At 52.4% G+C, this 16478-nt stretch overlaps 1 pseudogene; it reads left to right on the top strand.

The window, feature by feature from the left end:
* Positions 1-14900, top strand: part of LOC129736961 (hydrocephalus-inducing protein homolog) — a 67825-nt pseudogene extending 52925 nt beyond the window's left edge.
* The last annotated feature ends 1578 nt before the right edge of the window (positions 14901-16478 follow it).

Below are 16478 nucleotides of genomic sequence, written 5' to 3'. Positions count from 1 at the left end.
GGTGCGCGTGTCGCTGTCAGCAGGCTGCTGGGGTATCGCTGTCAGCAGGCTGCTCTGCCTTGCTTGGGCTCATACTTCTCAGCTCCCGTGCGGTCGTCTCCGATTGCAGCGATACAGACAGCAGATTTTTCTCTCCGGCTCTGTTTTGTGAGCTTTGTGCCTTCTCTGAATGGATTTCAAAGCTCGTTTAAGTGCATGGGAAGGAATTCAGAAATCATGTTTTATATGCAGCATCACTTTCTGAGGGTGCAAACTGATTGCTAAGTTACAAACCAGCCCAAGGGCTCCGTCAGAAGTTAGAAACCAGCCGCAAAGTTGATGTGCTGAGGGAAGAGAAGGGTCCCGTATCTTCTCGCGGAGCATCTAGTGCTGGTGCCACCCAGCCCGGAGTCAGGGACTGGCTCTGAGGCTGCCTGGAAAATCCAGGCGAACCGAAGGAATTCTGTACTGACATGGCAACCTCTCCCCAGGCCGTGAGACCAGGCTGCCCCTGCGCATCAAAGGGAGCGGCATAGGGCCCCAGCTGCGCTTCAGCTTTGGCCAGCTGGACATCGGGAAGGTTTTTGTTGCATCAGCCCCCAGCTACGAGGTGAGCAGTGGGGCTTGCTGGGGTTGGGGTGGATCCTGATGGCCCCTGGGGCAGCAGTGAGCTTTGTGCACCTGCTGGATTTCTGGCAACACAGGCAGTTATGTGCACGCATTATTTGATGTAAGTTAAATGTGGGAGTTTTTGCAGAATCTGGATAGTTTTGATGGGGTCTGAAAGGTGTGTATGTTGTCCACAAAGCCCCGATCCCTGCGTTTTGGCAACCTCCCTTTGAGACCAGCTGGGAGGCTTCATGCAGAAAATCCAGCCCTTGACACATGATAGCAACACCGGGTCAAAAAGGTCAGGATCCAGAGGCTTTTGTTTCAGCCCTAGATGCACTGCGCCCTGGTACCCTGGCGGTTAAAAAGCAGCTGGAACAAAGGTGTTGTGTTCCGACTCGAGTCCGTTGCAAACACCTTTCAGTGAAGCGCAACTTGCTGGATCCTGGCGCCGGAGGGAAGCCGGGCAGCCTCCCCGCGCAGAGCTGCCCGCGCAGGCACCGGGAGCGCTGTCCCTGCTGAGCAGCCTCCTGCCACCCTTCAGACCTGGTGCCCCTCTGGCTCTATGAACAGAGCAGGGCAGTTCTGGAAATGAAGCAAAGGAGCTTTCTGGGTATTTGCCTCCCCCCGCCGATGGTGGCAAGTTTTCTCAAAAAAAAACCAACCAAAAAAACCCCCAAGATACAGCAACTGGAGGCGGTAGAAAATGAGGCAGTACATGGTGCCAGACACTTTCAAAAGCTTGACTGTTGCAGGGAAGGACACGTTAAGGTGTTTTCTTGCCAAAATATTGTGCACTGTATGTATGCATTTTTTAATGCTGATTCTTTATTGATTCTATATATATCAATGTGTTGGTTTCATTACTGGAGAAAATGTGAATAAGTAGATGATACTCCAAGTGCTGTATTAAGTAGCCAGACTGGAGGTAAACTTCAGTGTAGGATCCCTAAGTGCAATTTGTAATTAAGGTGTAAAACATATGAGTAGTTTCCAAGTTACCAGTGCAGAATTTGAATACAGGAATGTTTTCAACAGCAGCTGCAAAATTAAAAAAATAAGGGCTGTACCTCTGCTTCTGTCTCAGTTTTTCTGACAGGTTTTGCGAGGACAAAACTTAGGGAAAATAACTGCCAAGCAGGTAGATAAGTCCACAGAAATGGCCGGATTTCACCTGCAGCCTTCGGAAACTGTAGAGCTTTGCTTTGGGTAGGTTTGGTGACCACCAGTGTGCTGATACTCACAGGCAGGTGTGGGCATTTCTTGCTGAATCTCAGCAAATGCTGCAGGATTGTGTAGCTTGTTGGAACAGTAAATAATGGTAAATTAGTAGATGATGGCTGTGAATATTTATGAAAGAGATTCTTTAGAGCAGGTGGAGCTGCTATGCCCCTCACTCTCATCCTTTCTTGACATGTCTGGTTGAGCAAAGACAAAGAGACTCTCAGATCAAAGAAAAGAACAAAATGCGCCTCACTGACGTACCCTAGCAGAGTCGGGGAGTGCTGCTGAAGCTGGTTATGGGGCTGTCCCAAGGTATTTTCTACATCCAGTAAACTTGCTGGCTGTAACGGGAGCTGAATGTGTTTTGCCCTTGGCAGGACTGGGCTCATCTGGAGCGGGAGCAGTTAGGTGACGATTCGCTGTAATGCTGCGACCGCCCTTTGCTGCTCTTTGGGGCAGGTCTGCATCGCCTTGGTGATGCTGAGCACATCCTCAGCCCTGCAAGTCCAAGCGGACTGCTCTGTGTCAGTGGAATAAACCCAGAGTGACTCTGTTTATGTGAAGTTATCACTGGGGTTTTTTGCATGCAAAAACCCAAAGGCAGAAACTGTCCTGTTGTGTTTTCTTTGGCTTCAGCCAAGCAGCAGCACACAGCATCTTCTGCCTTTTGTAGAAGTTTAATTAGAAAACAAGTCAGCCTTCTGTAAGGAAAGAAGATTCCTCATGTATTTCCATTTTGCTTTCTTGCTGCTGCAGGTGATCCTGTTTAACAAAGGAGTCATTGATGCCCCCTCCAAGTTGGTCCTTCCAGCGACCGCTCTGGGCTCCTGCTTCTCCTTTCTCCCCCAGGAGGGCATCGTTTTACCAGATGTCCTCCAAGTCATCCAGATCTCCTTCAGTTCCACCGCCCTGGGGCAGTTCACAGAAGGATTCCGGTTCAGTGTGGATGGGTCCCCTGAGCCCGTGACCTTGACCGTCAGGTGAGGAGGGTTACAGGAGCCTGGGGGGTGCCTCCACAGTAATTCCCACTGCAGACTCCTCTCCTCGAGATGGCATCTGCCTCCTTGCTTTCTGTCTTGCCTTTGTTCCAAGGACCCCTGTCCAGCCCTTATCTCTCATTCTCCAGCCCCACAACTCAAGCTGTTTGTTTCAAATGCTTTTGAGATGCCCACCCACCGGGGCAAGCCGAGCCTCCCTCTTCAGGGGGGGTTGTGCACTGGATTTAGTTCTCCAGGGAGGGAAAAACTCCCAGTTCTTTTGAGTGGAGATGAGCTGGCTGGTGGGACATGGGGCTGCAGAGGAAGGAACAGCGGTGGGAGTGCAGGTGGTTCCTCTCCTACCTTGTGCTCCTTCCTGTTCTGCGAGGACCCCGATCTCCCTTCAGAAGCACTATTGGAAGATGTGGCTGTTGCCATAAAGACTGCCCTCTTCCCCCGTTCTCTTGCAAGCTGCGCTGTTACCGGCTGTAGCGCACAGGGCTCTGGGCTGGCTGCTTGGCCGAGCCCTCTGGGCAGTCCTTCAGGTCTGACTTCCTTGAGCACAGCTCCTGTGTGCTCAGCAGAAACGGCAGTTATTTCCCCCCTCGCTGCAAGGCTCACCCTTGGCAGTTTCCCAGTGTGAGACCCAGTTGTGGCTGGTTTGGAGGCAGTTTTCTGTTGTCTTTTGGCAAGTGCTATTACGGAAAGCATGTCTGCTCCCTTTGCTCCATCCAGAGTAGGATGCTGGGGCTTGGCAGGTTAAGTCTGATTACGTGAGGTCCTTGGAGAGGGAACCTCATTGCCAGAAGGGATTTGCTACCTAACTTGTTCTCAGGAACGGATTCAGCTCCAGGAATCGAGAATTAGCATGGGATTGAAACTCCTGAAAGTCAGATTTTGAGTGCTTTTTGATTGTGCAGTCAGAAGATGCCCAAACCATAGGTGATCACTCTTTGCTTGGAAACAGACCTGACGAGGTCCTGAACGCTTGTTCTTTTGCTCTTTAGAAAGGGATGCTGGAACTGGGACACCACGGGTGAGTGCAGGTCCCTCCTGCGGGAGGCTGGGGTCTGTTCATGTGTACGAGAGACCCGGTGGCAGTCCTGTGAATAAAACTAGGAGGCACGGGTCACTGTGCTCCTTGATCTGTATTTGTTTTTTTCACCAAGAGGCAGAGCTGGCATTGATTGGCATCAACCATGAAATGAATGAATGTTGTGCAGCTTCAAGTGCTGATTTCAGTGGATGTTGGTGAGTTTGGGAGTTTGGAACATCTCTGAATTTAGGGATGGGCGGGCTGGTGTGGTGGCTTCAGGACACTCATGTTTGGTGGTGCAAATAGTCTTGCTCTTGGATGTGTCAGCCGGTGCACTGGTGACAAGCTGATACTTTCCTCCAAGATTCCACCATCCACTGTGTAGAACTTGTGCTGCGTTTCTCAGTAGATGTCTGGGGCTCCTGTGGATTCGTGCCTCAAAATCCTGCACGCATAATGGTAGTGTGGAATAAGGTCTGAGGAAGATGTCCATCTAGCCCGTGGAAAGGCCAGTTCCAGCAAAGAGATACCAAAGCAGGGAACCTGTGGCTGAGAGGGCTAGTTACAATGAACCTGCTTCTGCATGGACAGCTCTGCCCGTCACATGACAGGTGGGGAAACTGAGGCACAGAGCCATCACTTGTTCAGGGTCCTTCACTGGGCCAGCAGCAACCTGGGGGTGTACCCTGCCTGCCCTGGTGCCCTGAGCCACCTCAGCAGCTGCCACCTGCTGACCACGTTGCTTTGGCTGCCCCTGTGCACAGGGATGCTGTGCCGAGCGCAGGGGTGACGGGTTGATTTGAAACCCACCGTGCTGCTGAGACCAGCTTCTATCCGTCCCGGTGGTAACGAAAGCCGAACACTTTGCAGTTCTTTTTAACCAAGCCAGTTCCTCCTCTGCCTTTGTCCTTACAGGGGCTGTGTCATCGGACCGACTTTCCCTTTCCATGTACCTTCCCTCCATTCGGCGACGTCTCCTTTGGTGAGTGTGCCCTGGGCTTGGACCGCTGGTGGGGAGGTCTGTGCCTTACTGAAATGAAGCGCTTTGGGAGCGTCTGTCACTTGTGTTCCTCCACAGCAGCCTTCAGGGTGTTAGAACCAGGGCTGCCGCTTGCTCAGGTGGTATTTTGCTGCCGTGAGATCAAACAGGACCAAAGGAATAGAAAGTCAGTATTTTCCTGGTGCCCTCAGAGCCTGCTCAGCCCCAACCTCCCAATCCTTGGCGGCAGAATGATGGTGAAAGCCCTTGTCCCAGAAGGGCCCAGGGGATGGGGCTGCAGGAGAAGGGAGTTGGAGCCACACGCTAGCCTGTGGCTGCTCAGGGTGAACGTTCCTGTTGCAAGGCGAGGACACCACTTACCCACTTGACCTTTAGTGTGAGCTGTTAATTTGTGCTGTGAGGGCTCCTCGTTATCACCTGCCCGGTAATAAGGCCAGGCAGTAGCTCGGCATTGGTTTGGGCAGTGATGTCTCCAGAGATGTGGGCTCCTTCTCCTTCCCCAGCCGAAGCACTGCTCCACTGACGGAGCCGGTGGCTGAGCACCCAGAGCATCTCCACTGAAATGCAGATTCTGATTCTCCATCTCGAGTCTCAGAGAAAAGGCTTTGTACTGAGATGATCTAAAGTTTACATGTGAAATCAATTGGGGATTGATTGAAGGGCCATGATCATTCTGTGCCCAGGATGCCTCTGTGGTTTCATGCGGTTCGTGGACTTTCTAGGAAATCTCAATACTTTCCCTGAGCCACTTCCCCCTCTCCCTGCATCACCACTCGGCCACTTCTCTGCTTCCTTTTGAATAAATAGACCCACAAGAAACGCACCGGCAGAAATGCGGTTGTGTAATAGGAGGTTCATCCTACTTTAATCTGATTTCATTAACAAGGCCTTTTCAGCTGAAGGCAGCTATTGTATTTTTGCTTCTTGTCACTGTGCTGCTGGCTGTTGTCTGCATCTGGTGACTTCGGTCCCATTTGGGGCTGTGCAGTGGGTCAGTCGGTGCATGTCCTTTCTGTGCCCCACCCCCGCCTCCCTGCCGGAGTAATTGCTGGCGGTGGGCAATGGTCACTGCTGCTGGGCACAGAGGAACTATCTGCTGTGTCTGCAGGTGGTTTTCCTCCCTGTCTTTATTCAAATAGCACTTGGTAAGCAGGGCATGGGAGGTGTCTTCTGGCAGAGCTGGTGTCCGCTCCAGACCAAGCTGCGGGCTGGTGTCCTGCCTCTGCAGAACAGCCACCCCCTCACCCAGTGTGGTTGTACCACTGGTTTTCCGTTGTGGAAAGCAAGTGTCAGAGCTGAAGTGATGTCAGGCTTTGTGGGCAGTAATCAAAGGCAGTGTGGATGTGATGTCCCCGTTTGTTAGGTAAGGTGAGACACAGTTCCTGCTCATTTCTAAGGAAGCATCAGGTTTGCCTGCAGTGAGGTGGGCCGAGTTGTCATGTGCTCAGTCTGGTTGCCCAGAAACAGGAGATGCCTTAAGGGTCCTGCCTAGAGAAACTGCATTAGAGTGCAATGCATCATGTTGTAGTGCCCGGTCTCATCCTTTCTTTTCCTTACATGACAATGCCCTACTTTCATATATTGAAAACTGGGGGAATGTTCATGGAGTTAATGGGGGATTTTACAGACTGAATTTTCAGAATAAATGCTCTGTCTGGGTGCACACTGATCAGTGAGAAAGAGTTGGGGCTGGTTTGGGGGCAGGTGAGAGAGCTCCTCACAGGTAGAGACAGCTCTTCAGCACCAACGGCACTGCCCATTGCCAAGGAAGCAAGCTGTGCCATCCATGGAAAAAGCAACTTCAGTCACAACTCACTCCTCCCTGAGCTTCTCCATTACCTCTCATTCACACTGAAAAGAGATAAACAACAAGCACCGGTCTATCCTAACAGGAGAGTCACACCAGGAATCACGGGATAGCCGGGGACTTGACTGATATTTGTCTCACCTTCCCAGGCTTTCCTCGCACCCTGCCGTGTCGCCTCACTAACACCTCCTTGGTTCCCATGACTTTCAACCTTCGCATCCCTGGCGAAGGCTCAGGACAGCGCAGCGTCACCAGTTTTGCTCAGATATCAGACAACACTTGCCCGTCCTGGAGAAAGGGAGCCCAACATCACATCAAGCCAACTGAATTCACCATAATGCCCTGCAAGGGGACCATCCGCTCCCAAGGAGCCCTGGGTATCCAGGTATGGCACGAGCCCGGCCATACGTGCTTCAGCAGGTGGAGCTGAAGCTTCACTGGTGCGCAGGAGGGCTGTAGTGCTGCTGGCTTTGGGCATAACGCAAGTAAGAGATCGGTGTTCGTGTTAGGTTTTTGTGAGCTGGGGTACTCTGGGGCGGAGCACCGTTTTGTTTCCAAAGTTGTAAGCCAAGGATCGTGTACCCTACGGTGAAGCACAGAAGCCATGCGTGTGTGTCTGAGCTGCTTAGAGCAATTTGATTTAAAGTGGGCCGAGGAAGGATGGGGACAGAAGGTGACTGTTAAAAGAAAGATGTCATTGCATAAAGCAGTTTGCTATTCTTCCCGGTCTTATCTTTCCTCTCGTGTGGAGCAGAATGGTTGCATCCACTGCAGCGAGGACTGGAAAAGCTCCAGCAGCCATGAGCTGCACAGCTGCTGCTGGGCCACGTTTTGCCCTCGGCTTCCCACTGTAAAGCTGGACTCATTCTGTGAAAGTCAACAGATTTCCTCTGGATTTATGCTGTTGTAGTCGAGAGTAAAAATTGGTCCCAGTGGCAAGTAGAACATGAATTGTGCTTTAATTTAGCTTACATATGCCCTGGTATGCAAGGCGTACTTAATAAATCGGATATCGCCAGAAGAGTTTTGTTACTCGGAAAGACAGTGGTCTACACGTGGACCAGCAGGAGAACTAAGGCAAAATATCGCTCCCTTTCCTGACCGTGGGTGAGAGCCAGAGGACACCATGCGTGGCTGATGGCTTCTGGCAGTGATTAAGTATCTGACGCTCTTCTCCTCTACCAGGTCACCCTGTGTTCCAACACGGTGGGGCGATACGAGCTGGCGCTGGTGGTGGGCGTGGATGGTGTTGGCCAGGAGGTGTTGGCGTGCCTCTCACAGCCAGGTACCGGCGCTTTCCTTGCAGCTGGCCACCTTTCCCCGCGTACCCATGCCCAGCACGCTGCCTGGCGTGGGGTGTCCTGGCTTCAGCTCCAAATGAGAAATGTTGCTTAACGAGCTAGTTCTGCCCAGCTCGCTGTGAGCACAGCCGTGCTTTGAAAGCAGCCCATGTTGAGAGGCACCTGTGCTCAGTGCTCAGGGCCATGCCTCTGTCTTTTTTTTTTTGGTTTATTTTATTTTTAAGGGAGCAGTGATTATATTCACTATTGGCCTGTTGTCTGGGACGTGAGGAGTAATGAATCTCCAAAGGACTGCCCCTGCTTCTCCCTGCAAGCGGTGGGCTTGTGCTGGGTTGGCCCAAAATGCAGCATTTGTTTGGAAGGCGGCGAGCAGCCTGCTGAAAGCTGGGGTCTGGCTCAGTTAGTGAAGGCGTGTGCAAATGGGAAAGGGGCTTACGGCAGGAGTGGTGAGGGGAAACTAGTCCTTGGTGTGGCAGGTGAGCTCAGGTTTCTCTGGTTCTCTTGAGCATGAACGTTCCCAGACTTAAGCCAAAAGCTGCAGCGTCGTTCAATGCCGTTGCGCCGCAGCGGGTGCCAGTTTAATGACGAGAGGGACGCAGTTGCTGGTGCTGTTCCCTCTCCCCGGCAGAGTCACCCACTGGGTGCCTGGGCTGCAATTTTGTAAAACGAGTGGGCATGGGAAGAGTCAGTGTGTGGGCTGGTGTGTGGAGGACCCAGGCAGCTGCAGGAGCTGGGAGAGGCTGGTCACCCACTGCGAGAGGCAGGCGGTGCTGGTGCCCTCCATCGCGGGGGCAAGCGGCTGAGGTTTCAGGCAGGGCGAGAGCGGTACGGGAGAGGAGGGAGTTGCTTTTACTGAGATGCGGGAGTCTTGTTTTCCTTGAGCTTTGGGGAGCGCTGGTCCTCAGCGGGAAGGCTCCCGCAGAGCTCGTGCCTTGCTGGGACTGTGGGAGGGTCCTTGCCGGCCTCCTGGGGCAAGGGAGGGGCAAAGCTTGATGAGAGAGCACTGGGGCAGGGCACTGGGCAGCCTCTGCCACGGGAGTCTGGGGCTGCCCCTCCTTTACAAGAGGCTGTTGAGTAAGAAGAAGTTAGAGGTGATCGATTGCCGTAGAGGTAGGAAATGTCTATCTGGCAGAGACAAATGCCTTGTGTCTGTTTCATGCTGTTTGGGGAGTAAACAACTTCTACATTCTCTCAGTGTCTCTAATTCCCTTTGGTCATCTCTTCACCCGGATGTGTCGTTCCTCCGCTGCACGTGCTCAGCCCTGTTCTGACATTTGGACGGTGCTTTCTGAAGTTCCCTTGCGAGTGGATGCTGACCCTTGTGAACGACAGCGATCTTCCAGGCTGCTATGGAGTCCTTCCTCAGGCTTGGCGTCGTGTTCGCCTCCTGCCCTCAAACGTCGTTATCGAGGGGTTTGTTAGGAAAAAAACGGGGTTTGGATAAGACCTTGCTGTTTTATATTCAAACCTAAAGTTTTGGAGAGAACGGGAAGCTACCTGAATATGAACTTCAGGAGCGGTTTGAACTCTTCAGAAAGCAGTTTCGGTTCTAGTCTTTGGGGTGCTTTCATGCAGGAGAACTTGGAGGGTTGTGAAAAGCTGCTGCAAGGAGGCCGCCAGCACCGGAGTGGGCGTTTGTGAGTGCAGCAGCTTTTGGACCCTGTGAGGATGCTAATTAGGCCCATACAAATCTTGCTCCTTGTGTTGTGCCTTTCTGCTTTCTCCTAGGGATTTTTAAAAATGTGGGTGAATTGCCATTGTGGTGGATGTTAAGAAGCTTGGAGTTTCCTCAGAGGTCACTCTGAAGTTGTCTTTGATTCTGTCCCTTATAGGAGCACAAGGAGGATGCTGCTGTGTGGTACTCCAGCCCTGTGCCGTGTGGGATTATCCAGCCTCACAGCTCGGTAGAGATGCCGTTGACGCTGGAAGCCCAGGCGATAGGAAGGCAGGACACTGTGGCTAGTGTCTCAGTGTTTGGGAATGAAAGATCCCCGCTGGTGAGTGCTAGGCGAGATGCGTGCCTTTGTGTGACTCATCTTGTTGGGCATAAAGTGTACAGGGGTTCTGCCAGGGAAAAGGAGAACGTGACAATACGTGGCTGGTGCGGACACGGAAAGAAGGGATTCATGGCATAAGTAGCAGCTAATGCCTAGAGAAGGGTGGTGTCCTCTTAGGTGGAAATCTAAGTGTCTGAGATGGTGTTTAATTACGGACGTGTGAGGCGGGATAACAAGCCCAGTCTGAAACCCAGAGCAATTCCTGGGTCTCTCGCTCTCCTGCGTTACGAGATGAGCAGCAACCGCTGCTTCATTAGAACTCTTGTTCGGGAGCGCACGGGGACATCGCTGAATACCACTAAAGCAAGAGCGGTGTAAGAGACCGTGCTGAAATGATGATTTCTGTAAAGCTGGATTTAAGCTTTCCTGAAAGTCAGGTCCATCCCGCCTGAGAAATATCCATCATATCTCTTTGCCAAAAGCCCCAGCCAAAGACGCATGAGACTCCACACTGCTTGCATCTGGAGCACAAGCTTTTTTTTCTTTTCTTTTTTTTTCCCTACCAAGCTTGAAAAGGGGTGAGGCAAAGCATTCCTGGACTAAAGGCTCCTACAGGACATTTGCATTCAGGCATATACAGCAGCAACAACAAAGTGTAGGCAAGAGAACGTTGTATCTGGTGTCCTGGCTTCCACTGGCTGAAATCGAGAACAAATTTAGTTAATTAAACTTTAATTTAAAAGGATACTAACTTTTGAAGCAGCTGTTTTAAAATGTCTTGTCCTCTCTCTGAGCACGGAAGGGGATATCAGAGGATTCCCGAGAACGTGAAGCTTTCTGTAACAGAAAGGAAGGCTGACATTTTGAAAACAATTGCAGGGATATAAACTTTTTATAAACCGAATTGAAACGATGATGCCAAATCCCTTGGATGCCACTGGTCATCTCAACCCTGGCTGCTGGGGATGTGCATGTAAACCAGTCAACAGCAAGGCCAGGCAATGCAGGCTTTGCAGGGAAGTCTCACGTTTGACAAAACAGTTGCTTGCAAACAGAAGGCATGCTTCCCCGAAAGAGGAGGGTTTCTCCCCACTGGAATAACCAGTTGTTTAAATGTCAGCTGGATTTTGAACTACAGGTACCTTGAAAAGCTTTTACGCTTGGGCTAACAATTTATAAATTGAAAGTTGACCTTACCTTAATCTTTTCTGTTTGGACGTGAACGTGTCAATGTTTTGCCCAAAGGGCGAGCATTTCAGCTGGAGAAGCGTAGCTGTGCCTAAAGAAAGGACTAGATGCGTTGCATTTTCTATAGGTCTGTCTTCTGGTTGCAGTGCAGTTCCAGTAGTTCCCTGGTAGCTGACGCACCCAAAGCTTTCTGGGCTGGCAGAAGAGCTGGCTGTCTTGTTACGTGTCCTGCGCTGGTGGCAGATCCTACCCGTACGGCTGCAAGTCTGACCTTGGGAATCGCTGCAGTGTGTTCCAGTAGAACTTCAAAGCTCGTTCTTGCCTTAGGCTGGGGTGCCCAGTGTCGATGCCTGGTCTTTACCACCGTTTCAGGCAGAACGTGGTACAGATCTTTCATCCAGGCTGTGCAGAGTCCCTCCACAGCTCCGTTGTCGGGTATTTTGTTTGCAGGTGAACGCGTGCCAGCTCCAGTCTGGCGTGTGTCATCTGCATGAAGGAGCTGGTAAATCCCAGCGCTGGCGTTACTGGTGGCAGAGCTGCCATCGCTTGTTGCTGCCTTTCCCTGTGCCATGTTGCCTGTAACGCTGTTGCATGGCATTTTCCTTGTCCCTTTTAGAACCCTGTAGATGAAGGGGTAGCGTTTCTGAAGCCCTCTCCTTGGTGGTGAGGATGCGTGGTGTTAGTACACAGGCTGACAGAAGGCAGCTCTCCTGGGCATCCTCCAGATGTTGTTCCGCTCATCCCCAAAGGGCTCTGCCCTGCCTTTGCTGCTGCTGTCCCGCTGTCACCGGGAAGCTGAGCTGGCTGGCGAGGCGCAGCTCTTCCCTGCAGCTCCTCCTTCCCGGGAGCTTTGGGCAGCATCGCCCAGACATGCATCATCGTGCATGGCTTCAGTTCCTTATTTTGGAGGCCCCAGCCTTGGTAGGTGAGGTTTTTGGCTCTTAGTTGCACGCAGCAGTGCCCTGCCAAGGGATGAGCATTTCTGGATGCTGCTGCTTCTGGCTGAGTTGGGCTGGTGATTCTGACAGCGGTCAATACCACTTCCTTGAGCCAGACATCATTAAAGGTTTTACATCGTGGAAGCTGGTTTCTTTTTCGGTTAAATCGTACTCTGTGCCCTCCAGTGAATCCTACGGCGTCTGGTCAGTGTTGGGAGTTCTATGCATTCAGATCCTGTTGAAGTGTTGAGGTGTTTGGAACCAGTGAAATCCACTGCAAGAGTGCACAAATTCTCGTTGTTTTTAATGATGTGGGAAGGTGGTTTAGCAAAGGGATCTGTGTTCCTCCTCCAGTAGTCTGTGCCAGTTCTGCAAGGAGAAAGCTTTTGGTTCTGACTGTCAAGAGAAAAAACACCACTTGAATGATGTAATGAATAATTAATGCCTGTTATTCATGCCATACCAGGAATACACATAAGCACACATCAGAGGCCATAACTTGCACGATCTCTGCTCTGAAGAGCCTGCTTCGCTTCTGGCTTGTGCTGGTTTTCAGAGGTGCATTTTTGGGAATGTCAGAGAAGTAACTGTCCAAGTGTCGCTGTGCAGCAGCAGCGGTCAGGGAGGTTTGGGGCAAGGCTGAGCGGCAGAAGGAGCGGGAGCAGGCACAAGGCAGAGAAAGGAGAGCTAACTGTGGAGGAGGTCTGGAAAGGAGAGCGTGGGACCCAGGGTTTCTCTGTCCCCTGAGAACGGGAGCTTGTGGCTTTCAGATGGGGTCACTCCCGAGCCTGCACTTGCCCCAGGCCTTCTGTTTCAGCCTTGCAACACTGAAAACTTCCAACAGCCGTACTTATCGCCCAGTCGAGGAGGACACTTAGAGCCGTCTCATATTTTTTAACTTCCCCTGCTTTTCTTTTTTCTTTCCTACCTGCTTCCTGGAGCAGAATATCTGTTTAGTGAGCATTGGAGAAGAACGGGTTGTCTACGTGCATCTGAGTGAGATAAATTCCAGCAGTATTGAAGTTCTACAAGATGCGTCCAAAACTCTCCACCTCTCCAATCAGGCTGTCATCCCTGCTTCCTTCTGTGTAGAGATGGTAAGTATCTGTGGGACTATTTCCCAATGAAAATTGACTGGTCTGTAGCAGCCTGTGGCCTGATTTTTACATGCAACGTTCCCATATTGCTGTCTCGGAGAGAAAGCAAGATATTCCGTCCCAACGCAGCGAGAGGAGCCTGGCTCTGGGGGCAGTTTTAGCTGGGGCACCCCTCAGTAAAATAGACAGCTTGCATAGATGTTTGTGCAGAAATGAGTCTGGATCATCTTTACAAGTTTTCCCTCTGTTTTCTGGACGGTATTTAACGGAGAGTCGTGTCTTTGGAGCTCTGAGATCAAGAGGCCCCTGTGGCCCTTTGCTCCTGCACGGGCATGGATTTCCCGACGCTTTCCCCATTAGGTCTGCGTTTGCTTTGTGTCAGACTGCTGTTTGTGACAGAGTCTGGGGTGTGAAGTTTGTCCTCAGCCTGCCTGTGGTGAGGTGAGTTTCACACCTGCTGGGGGCCCAACCAGCTGTGGTGTTGCACAAAAATATAACGGTAAGGGTTGTGTAGCTACAGAGCGTGTGGGCTCCGTCGCGTTGCAGAGCATCTCCGGAGGCCAGCCGCAGGGAAAGGCCGTTGAACTGATGGAGGCTGCAGCTGACAAGCTGCGTGGCAGGAGGAGGTTGGGTCGCTGCCCTGGCAGGGGGGGGCAGGGCTGGTGCAGCCAGGGAGGGCTCCTGTGCGGACGCTGGGTGGGATGTGCCGCTCACTGGAGGTGGGATCTGTGAGGGGCTTAAAAACAGGGTTGGGAGGAGGTTTGTTCTGCTCCACGCTAGGTGGGCTGGATTTGTGGAGCTGGTTCACCCAGGCCTGGCTCTGTGGGCTTGGTTGGGTCTGCGGGTAAAGCATCAGGCAGCGTGCGAGAGGCCAGGCTCAGCCTCCTGGGCCAAGGGGGAGGGGGGCGAATTTCCTCCTTGCTGCTTTTCCAGCTGTTTGGGGGACAACAGTAACCTCCAAGTGGGGGAGGGATTCCCAGGGCAGCTTTCTTTGAATCCGCCATGAAAACCCGCTTTCCATCTGTGGCGAGAGCAAGCCACCAGGGATGGCTGGTACTGGTGTTGAAATGATGGGTTTGCATGCCTGTCGCAGGCAGTGACCCGCAGAGCTGTTCGGGTCCTGCTGTCCCGGTGCAATGCCTCCCTCCTCCCCGGGCAGCTCGCGGTGTAGCCGGGGGGCTTGCAGGGTACATCTGCCCCTCCGTTGCCTCAGGGCCCTAACCCATGGGACTGGGCAATAAAGCCTGTCGTGCTTCACCGCCATCTCTGCCAGTCCTGGGGCTGATCAGTCACTAGAGCAGTAACACGAGGCGGCTCAGGGACGGTTTCTTTCCCTGCAATAAAGACGGGCTCTGCTTGAGCAGTGGCTTGGACCAGATGATCTCCAGAGGTCTCGCCAGCCCCAGCCGCTCTGTGACTGTGTGTGTGATGATCCCCCCTGCTGACTCCACGGGGCTGAGTTCCCCCATGGTGCGCATCTCTGCTTTTCAGGGCAGCTGCTGCTCTCATGGAGACGTGCCAGGAGGCAGGTCCTGGGAACCTGCTCCATCAGCCGCTTCACCAAAGGCTCTTCAGACAGACTCCGGGCACGGTGCTGCTGAGGCTGCCTGATGGGAGCAGCGCGGGCGTGGGCGAGATGTGCCCGAGCTGCGCCCTGGCCCTCAGCAGCTGCCTGCTCTGCCGCTCTTTTGCTGCCCCAGTTGAAGTTTTGCCCTTGGCTGCTTTACGCTGCCTGGCAGCTCCTTGACGGGAAGCAGAGGGGACTGAATAATTGTGGAGATAAAGCCTGAGATGCAGTCGGGTGTCAGGGTGACGTGCACGTGTCCACCTGAGAGCGGAGCAGGCTGCGCTGTGCCTTAGCCCAGCTGATGGGTGACACGGGCATCCTTCATTCCCCCGTGTCCCTGAACCCAAGCCTTGTGTCCTCTAAAGCGCCAAAGCCGCTGCTCTGATTCCTGCTTGGAGGTTGCTGCAGGGGGGTGAGCCGTCATTTCCCTGTCTCCCATTTGTTGGCCAATCTGCAAACGGTGGCTGTGAGGCTCAGAGATCATGGTCCCCAATTGAAAGGGCGAGTTATCGACTGAAATTTTCACAGGAGCGTTGCATCGGGAATGTTATGCAGACTGACGGACAGCCTGACAAACTGAATGAGGTTAATTTAAGGGGCGGCAACAGGGCAAACGAAAGGCTGGTGTCTTGTTTGAAACAGAAAAGGAAAATGCTGTAATGCAGGTGGCCGTGCTGCCACCCCGGTGGTACTCTTAACCCTCGAGTGATAATTGCTCTTCCTGTTAAGGCAAGCTTGCTGCTGGCTTTGTGGGAGACAAGATCATTACCTGAGCAAGCCAGCATGATTTGTGGTGAACTTCACTTTGGGATAGTGACTTCAGGAATTCCTTGCAGTCCCCCTCAGGCACCAGCTTCCCTGTACCCCTCTCCTCTCTGCTGGGTGAGTTGTGTCTGTTCTATTCTCAGTTGCAGGGAGCAGCAGGGAGGGAGTATCTCTGCCACCAGAAGAAAATAAGTAAAAACCCGCCAAATCTGTGTGTTGAGACGGGGCTTTTTGGGTTGGAAGAGGGGTGTAGGGACTGCATACCTGCGTCCTCGGTTGGCTTATCCCTGCTTGCCAGGGTGTCTGCAGATCTGCGACCCTTGGGACCAGTGTGTCGTCCTGTGCTCACACTGTCAAATCCTGTGTCTGTCGGGTGTGCTTTTCCCTGTCAGATTGCTTTCCCAGCTGCCAGGCAGCCCAGCGTGTTAGGGAATCCTCTGGATCCAGCAAGGGGAGGATTTGTGTCTGTCTTGGGTAAAAAAAGACTGGAGGAATGAGTCAACATGAAGGAGCTGTTGCAGCTTAGCTGGGGGCTGATGTAACCTGCTGACAAAAGTGGCTGTTTCTCCTCCTTGCTCCATTGTCATCTTCTTTTCCTGCCTCCCTAAGTGCCTGATTTTTGCCGTATTGACAAGTGCCAAAGGCTTGTTATGGACTGATGGAAGTGTTTGCTCTCCCTGCAGAAAGGAAAAAGCATCATTCTTAGGTCATTTCCTACTTGTTCTTTGTCATGCTGTCTTCTCGGAGATGTTTTATGTGGCTGCTAAGGCTGACATCTCTTGGCATCACAGAAGGCAGCTGCATGTCACGTCTCTGTGATCAGGAAAGAAGAGACAGGCCTAGGGTGTAAGTTTTCTTAATCAGTGGCAGCTTTTTTCTGCCTGCATAACCCCCGTGCTGGGTCTGTTATGTGCTGCCACAGGGCGCAAATGGTTTCCCAGCGCCTTGTAACGAGGGAGGAGGCAGAAGACCTTCCTTGGGATTTCCTCTTCT

Source organism: Falco cherrug, chromosome 10, assembly GCF_023634085.1.
Source record: "Falco cherrug isolate bFalChe1 chromosome 10, bFalChe1.pri, whole genome shotgun sequence".
NCBI classification, from domain to species: Eukaryota; Metazoa; Chordata; class Aves; order Falconiformes; family Falconidae; genus Falco; species Falco cherrug.
The sequence above is the reverse complement of the archived record's forward strand: the minus strand, read 5'-3'. Positions and strand labels throughout refer to the sequence as shown.